Source organism: Xiphias gladius, chromosome 22 (assembly GCF_016859285.1).
Source record: "Xiphias gladius isolate SHS-SW01 ecotype Sanya breed wild chromosome 22, ASM1685928v1, whole genome shotgun sequence".
In the NCBI taxonomy this organism is placed as follows: Eukaryota; Metazoa; Chordata; class Actinopteri; order Istiophoriformes; family Xiphiidae; genus Xiphias; species Xiphias gladius.
The window spans coordinates 27,359,272-27,366,540 of NC_053421.1; the positions used below are offsets into that span (position 1 = coordinate 27,359,272).

The 7,269-nt window shown below is 41.9% G+C and overlaps 1 long non-coding RNA gene across 1 annotated transcript; it reads right to left on the reverse strand.

Moving 5' to 3' along the window:
* Positions 1-1,301: 1,301 nt before the first annotated feature.
* On the reverse strand, positions 1,302-7,048 carry LOC120783594. Its single transcript, XR_005706358.1, has 3 exons — positions 6,918-7,048; positions 2,926-3,026; positions 1,302-1,397 (listed from the first exon to the last, which is right to left on the reverse strand). It is a non-coding gene; the product is annotated as an uncharacterized LOC120783594 (long non-coding RNA).
* Positions 7,049-7,269: the final 221 nt, after the last annotated feature.

Here is a 7,269-nt window from a genome sequence, read left to right on the forward strand (position 1 = left end):
TGACTTGAAGTCTCGGTCACCAACGTGTGTTTGTACCATTTGATCTGGCAATGTGCGTGCGTGTGTGTGCGCGTGCGTGACTACAGCAAGCAACGACCTGCCTGTGCGTCTGTGTGTTTTAGACCTGCACTCTGATTGGCCGGTGGAAACATCAACATGTTTACAAAATAAAAGGCAGTCAGCCAGCCATTTCCTACAGCGCTGTCTGGTCTGAGTTCCACCGGCTGTGTGTGTTTGTGTGTGTGTGAGCGCAAACAGCCGACATACAAACATAAGCACGTAAGGTCAGAGTGGTTTGTCTCATGACACGACTCGGAGTTCACACTCTGACATTTGACCCAAATCCTCAACCTGGGACTCACAAAATGTACAGGCACTGTATCCGTACTCCATTACTGGTCGCCCTGCGTGTGCGGTGACACGCCTTCTGGCAGCCATGTTGGAAGTCTTTGCCTGCTTTTGACAATGAACCGATCATTTCCTCACTATGTCACATCCAATCTGGAAGTTTTCCGTGTTTAGATCATGTCTAGTCATTACAGAGATAACTTAAAGTGCCTCATCGAACTAGACACATGTGGGAACGGGTCCTGACTGTATTTCCAACTCAGATCCTCTGACAGCTCCCCGATAGCCGTGTCCGGGTCGAGGCAGCAAACCAGAGGAGACCAGACATCTTGAACCTGGAACAACCTTTCTGCTGACGCTCCAAGCAGATAAATAGAAACTTGGCACCCAGTACAACAGTGTGGCTCACTGGTGTGTGCCGTATATCAGGGTGTTGACACACAGTCGACACGGTTAGGGTTAGGGTAATGGCTTTGGTACTTTCATGGAAGTTGTAAACAATAAGAAAAATATAGAATATCACAAATTATGTCTTAAATTGTTTTATATCCTGTGTCTTTCTGTACTTTTGTTGCATTCTTACCTTTAGTTTAATTTGTTAATAATTCATCTCATTTACATCTGATCTGTGTATTTTCAATGGTTTCATGTAAAGCATTAAATTTTTTTTTTTTTTGCCTCATAAAAGAAGTTAAGATTATTGTTATTACTGATACATGGTATTGAGTAGATGTTTGGCATTCGCAAAGCATTTATATGGTGCAGAGAGACATGCGGATGATCGGGTCATGGGTTAGATTTGAACTTGTGATATTGTGGTGAAACCCTGTGGGAGCCCACTGGCGACTGTTGGCCAGCTGATTCACTGAAAACCACTGGCTGCTCCAGTCGCTTCATTTTCTCACCGGGATCATTAACGTGACGTTATGCTACGGCCGTCTTCTCCGGGACACGTCGTTTTTACTTTTATCATTTGAATTGGAGTCGCCCTCTCTTTCTGCAGGTTCATCGGGTCCATGTCCATGTGACCACGCTGACACATTTCAGGACTGTGGACACAAAAGAGAACTGATACAGTAGATGCAGGATGAACCGTAACAGGATCTCTCCTGCACAGTGGAGCAGACAGGACTTTACTGTATGACAGCAGACATAAACACAAACAAAGTCAATATTCACAGACTGACTATTGTTCCTGAGAAGCAGCAGCAACAATAGCTGTGGTCATCACGTCTGCAAGCTAAACTTAGATTCACTTAGATGTTATTATTGTGTAACGGTAAAAATGGAGAACTTAAAATGCATATTTTAAATGAATCTCTAGATCATGTTATTAATCTGTCGATCAAAAGTGTGGAAATGAGTCAAGCCTTTTGTATCGGGACGACTGGAAAATTATGTTATAAACACTCTTCATTTTCCAGACAATGAATAGACAATACTCTGAATCAGTCCTAGAGAGAACAGTAAATAACCCTGACAATTCGGGATCAACAAAAAATGAATGGAAACATGCGAGACATTCAGCTCCGATATGACAATTGCATCACAGGAAAAACACACCAAGTCTGCTTTTGAATATTGTAAAAATTCTATAAAGCTTTTAAATATTTTAAAAATGTATTTCAAAGTTATTCATTATTTTGGTAAAATAATTTGTTAATCTGTTTAAAAACTCAAAATGCCATTAAGTTTGTTGAGGGGTGCAGAAGGGTCTGTTTAGGTCTCGCCCCACAAACTTTGGGCTTGAGTAGGACCTTGACTTTGGACTTTTTTAGTCAAGGACGCAAAACAATATGTGTGGCTAAAAACTATTTATATAAATAGCAGACTTGGTTCAGTCTGATATGATGAAACTATTATGCCCATTACATGTTATTTAAATTATTCAATTGAGTCTCATCTCACCATTTCTGCACACTTTTGCAGCTGTGTGTTATATAAATTAACCTTTATCATCCGCCGTGTTATTAAAAATTGGATTCATAATGTGGAGAAGTACTAATGATGTGATGGATATCCTCTTCAGTCAGAAATATGTACTTGTTTGAAGCATAATGCTGTTTTTTGTGTCTGTGAAGTGAAGGACCAGACGCCCTCAGATGTAAACACGGGTAAGCCGATCGCTCCCAGGGGACGCGTGGTGTCGCAGTACACAACACCTACGCGGTGACCTCTGACCATGACCAGAGGAACTGGACACCTTGCTGCGTGAGGTGACACAGAGACAGGTGCAAACGCACACACAGACGCACGCGCACTTTTCTCTCATAGCTGGAAGTGGGGCATTCAGTTGAAAAACACAAGTTTCATCCGTGTGCGCGTGTGTATGTATGTGTGTGTGTGTGTGTGTGTGTGTGTGTGTGTGTGTGTTTCCGGTGGTGTGTGACTGCAGAGGAAGCCGATCAGTCAGTAGCGTTGAAGGTAAACGGTATTTAGCCTTTCCGAGCCCTGTAGTCATGACGCTTTGATGTGAGGATGGAGATGTGCGTGTGTGTGTGTGTGAGTGTGAGAGAGTGTGAGAAAATGAGTAGGGGACTTTCTATATATGTGTGTGTGTGTGTGTGTTTGTGTCACCAGAGGACAACACCACCAATTTGGCCGCCAGGTGTGCCCACTGATTTTGGGCCAGACGCCAACTTCAAACGGGCCTTCGTCCTCTTCCTCCTCTTCGCTCTCTGACAGATGAAAGGACAAACCAGGAAGACACAACACAGACGGAGAGAGAAAGAGGGAAGGGGATCGGGGGGGGGGGGCAGGATTGAAAGAAACAAGAAAGGAAGAAAGAGGGAAGCCAGGCATTAGGTAAGTTAGAAAAAAATCAGGGAGTAGGAGGATAGACGAAGGGTCCGAAGCGAATGAAGACGTAAGTACAAATAAAAGACAAAAGACAAAAATGAAAGGTAAAGACAAAATAAAAAAGAGAGACGGATATCAATACCTCTGTCTCTGTTCACTGAGACAGAGGGTCTTAGTGTCGGATGTGAATTTCCTCCTCGATCTTTTTCCGGCCTCCGCGGTTCTGTTTTATACAGTAAATCTCAATCATTGTAAATCGCCTGCGTGCATATCACTCTTCACATCCGTAAATGAAAGTTAAAGCGAAGAAGTATCTGAAATTTCGTGTCACATCGTTGATGTTCGACAACAAAGCCAGAGCAGCACACCACGTACGTTACGGCTGTGGCTATTTCTAGCGCCTCTATCATTAATTCATCGTATGCACTGCACCTGTAAACATTAATTGGCAGTGATATCTCAGTCATCACTGTCAAATATCAGATAGATAGTTAATGATTTGATTTTAAAACGTTCATATCAACCTTTACAAGGTGGTGCATCACTAAAGAATGAAATGAAAAGATCATAAATCCAGGGAAATAAAATGCTTCATAAAAGACTTCTGAAACTGACCACAAAACAGTAACCAATCAAAATGAAGTTGAAGTGTGTATATACATACATACATACATACATACATATACACACATAAAAATACCACTTCATGTGTAAGATTTGGCATATGCATGGTTTTTGTTTCTTGACCCAGTGTTCCACACTTTGGGTACATGATGGAGGCTGAAGGCGGAAAGCCGTTGTCGTGAGGTCAAGGAAGACGTTCCATGCTCGGTGTTGCAAGTTTTTATAGTGAAGACCAAAAATCATACTAACAAAAACGAAACATTTCCTCTGCATTGGTTCAGTTGCACGATGGGTCTATAACTGACAACAAAGTAAAAGACCTGCACATTAGCTGATGTTCATATTGTTCTGTTTTTGCCGAGAGTTGATGGCTGTTTTTGAGGCCGTAGTTCTTCGTGTGGTCAAATAAAATATCCAGTTGAGTGTCTGTTAGTGTAGATTAAGGTCTATGTGCAATTTGTCACGTCCTGTCATATTAATGCAATTCTTCTCAATTTCAAATTTGTCCAAATCATTTAACAAAATATTCTCCTTTTCCACATCTGGCCTTGTGTCCCCTTCAAGCCTCAGTTATAAAGAACGGCAATTGTCAAATTTCACCTCGTTTGAAACTTTTATGTCCCAAACTATGTAGTGTTGTCGCAAAGTTTTGTTAAAATCTGCTCGGAGGTCTTTTGGTCCGCGATACAACACACAGATCAAAAATAATAGAAAGAAATGGATGTGTGAACTCAGACCAGACACCGAAACACACCCTCGCTCAATCCTGAGCGAGGTTGAGGTGAACCTTGCTCTGAGTGTGGGTGTGGAAGGCACTTTAAGGTTGAGTTAATCCTTTTCAGGTGAAAAACTATGCTGTGGGTTTTCCTCAGAAGTTTAGTTCAGGTAATTCCCCCTTCAACACCCATCTAAAGAAATCACTGCTGTTGCCATAAGATACTAAAAAGCATCCATCTGAGAAGACAAACAAACCTCTGAGCAACTCAAGCGTCACCGCTCATCTTCATCCATGAGTTCTATACCAATATCTGTAATCCATTTAGTTTCTCTGAAGGATCATGTGTTAAAATCCTGCCGATATCTCAGGGCAAAGTTTAGTTTTGAAGTCAATCAAAATAATGGGGGGAAATCCCACTGTTTTTCACCCCCAACAAAGTCACCATAAAGACTTGACATGCTTCTAAAACTTCACCGTGTGGATTCATGTCATACAAGAAAGGTTTATATTTCACCAGACAGACAAAACCCTAACTGAGAGGAGAAAAATAAGCACAAACAAGAGCTGGTCAAAGGGTCAACAGGCTTCTGCTTCCTCGTCTCTACCGAAGGTCTTCACACCTGAGGCCAGTTTACACTAATTGAAACCCATTTAGTACTCGTCACAGTTTTCTGCATTCACTGTGGCCCGGGTGAACCGCTGCCAGGGCAAGTCAACAAATCATCATTAGGTCAAGGTCCGGGTAGAATTTATCGTCAGTGACTCCGTGTACAGTACTTGGTATAAAAACGGCATGAAACTACGTGCCTTTACTGCTGCGGCATGCACAATAAACACACGGGTGAGCAAAAAGCAGGTACAGGGGACAGTAGAGTAAAATACTGATGGAAAGATTCTGATCGTAGACATATGGCCTTCCTACTGGATCAGTAACGTCATTTAAAGGACATGGCTGGTGAGATGACCAACAATGTGTTGGTCCGTCTCTCAAAAGTCTCTGATTTCCCCACCCTGCCTGTGGCTCTCAGCTCCAAGTCCATTTGTTCCCGCTGAAGATGTAAATGGCTCAGAAATACATGGTTTCAATTCTTTCAAAGACTCTGGCCACTGTAGTTTGTAGCAAACATCACTCACACAGGAGGAAACGACGCATTTAAGAGGGCAGATTTATCCACATTTGGTGTTCTAGTGACTATTTTTTGTGAATATTTTTTTGCTTGTGCAACGGTTTGACTCACCTGGGTCAACAATGTGGCTGTAAGCACAGATGGATATAATCAGGCTTTGTGTACACAGACAATACTTGTTAGTAGATAGCGTCCGTTGCTCGTTTCGGTCCTCTACTGGGATTTGTATGTCTTGTTTACTGTTTACTGGTTTTATGTCTTCTATTGAACTGTGGTGATGCAAGTAGCCAATCAGAACCCAACCTGACACAAAACAGCATTCTGATTATGAATTTAGGGTAAATGCAGAGTGAAGCCAGTGTTTTTCTGGCTGAGTATAGGTCATATCTTCTAATTGCTTTCTCTGCTTCATCTGAGATGGATTTTCCCCCAGATGAATGATGAACTCACTGGTTCCATGATCAAGAAATAACCATAGGAAGAAGAAGAATAAAATGAATTGGCCATGAAAACAATCAAAAGGAGCTCTAGCTGCTGCTAATCTAGCTAATGTCTCCTTTAGGTTTTTATTTTTCACCTGCTGTGGGCGTAGCGACAACACCCATTACCTGAGTTTCATTTTGGCAATGAAGTAAGTCTGCAGACCTGTTGGGAAATTTTAAGATGCTAGTCAGACGAGGTTAAAATTACATTTTTCTGTGACCTCAGCCCAGCAGCCAACTGTCTGGCTCACTGCCTCTCCTTTCCCTATCAAAACCACCATCTGTTACCCAACCAGAGCAACAATGAGGACTAATCACAGTTAATGCTGCAGCCACTAACCACGTACAGCACTGCAGGATGAGTCACACTCAGCTAGACACAATCGAAAGCAAAATGGGGTTCAGCAGTAATAACCTGATCTCGAGCCTGAGCGCACACTTAATGACAAACACACACATACTGTAGATGGATATGAAATGAGTAAGGACAGACAGAGTGGAACGCACACATCAACACACCTTTAGTAGGTGCGTGTTGCTGCTGAAAGCACGAGAGGGAAAAACAGATGCAGACAGAGTGTAAGACCGACAGGCAAAGACAGGCTGACACACACACACACACAAACACACACTTACACAAATATGCAACACACCGTGCAGGTAATAAAAAAAAATTATAATGTTGGTCAAATTCAATCTGAAGAATAGTCGCAACTTAAGTTAAAAAAGAAATTTAGTTTATAACTTTGGAAAAATGAGGTCTGAGAAGAACAATTAAGGACACCAACACATGTGTTAATGCCTCTGGGTTTTTCTTACTCTTAAAGTTGTCTTTCTGGCCTGTGTATGGCAACCAGAGTCTCCACCATTTCAAATCTCAGCCAACCGAAGTCTGATCTCTTGCTGAGTACTTCAAACTTACTTGATACAGGGAGCTTGCAGTGAGCGGGACACGGACTGGAAGGAAGCGAACCTAATGGGTTTAGTGAGAGAGTTGGGTACAGTGGCTTCAGAGAGTATTCTGACCCCTTCACTTTTTTGCAAACTTTAATGTGTTGTAGATTTAACTGCAAATGGACAAAACTGCCATATATACCAATCAATCTTCAGTCAGTAACCCATAATGATAAAGTCTAAACATGTTTTTAGAATTTCTTTGCAAATTTATTGA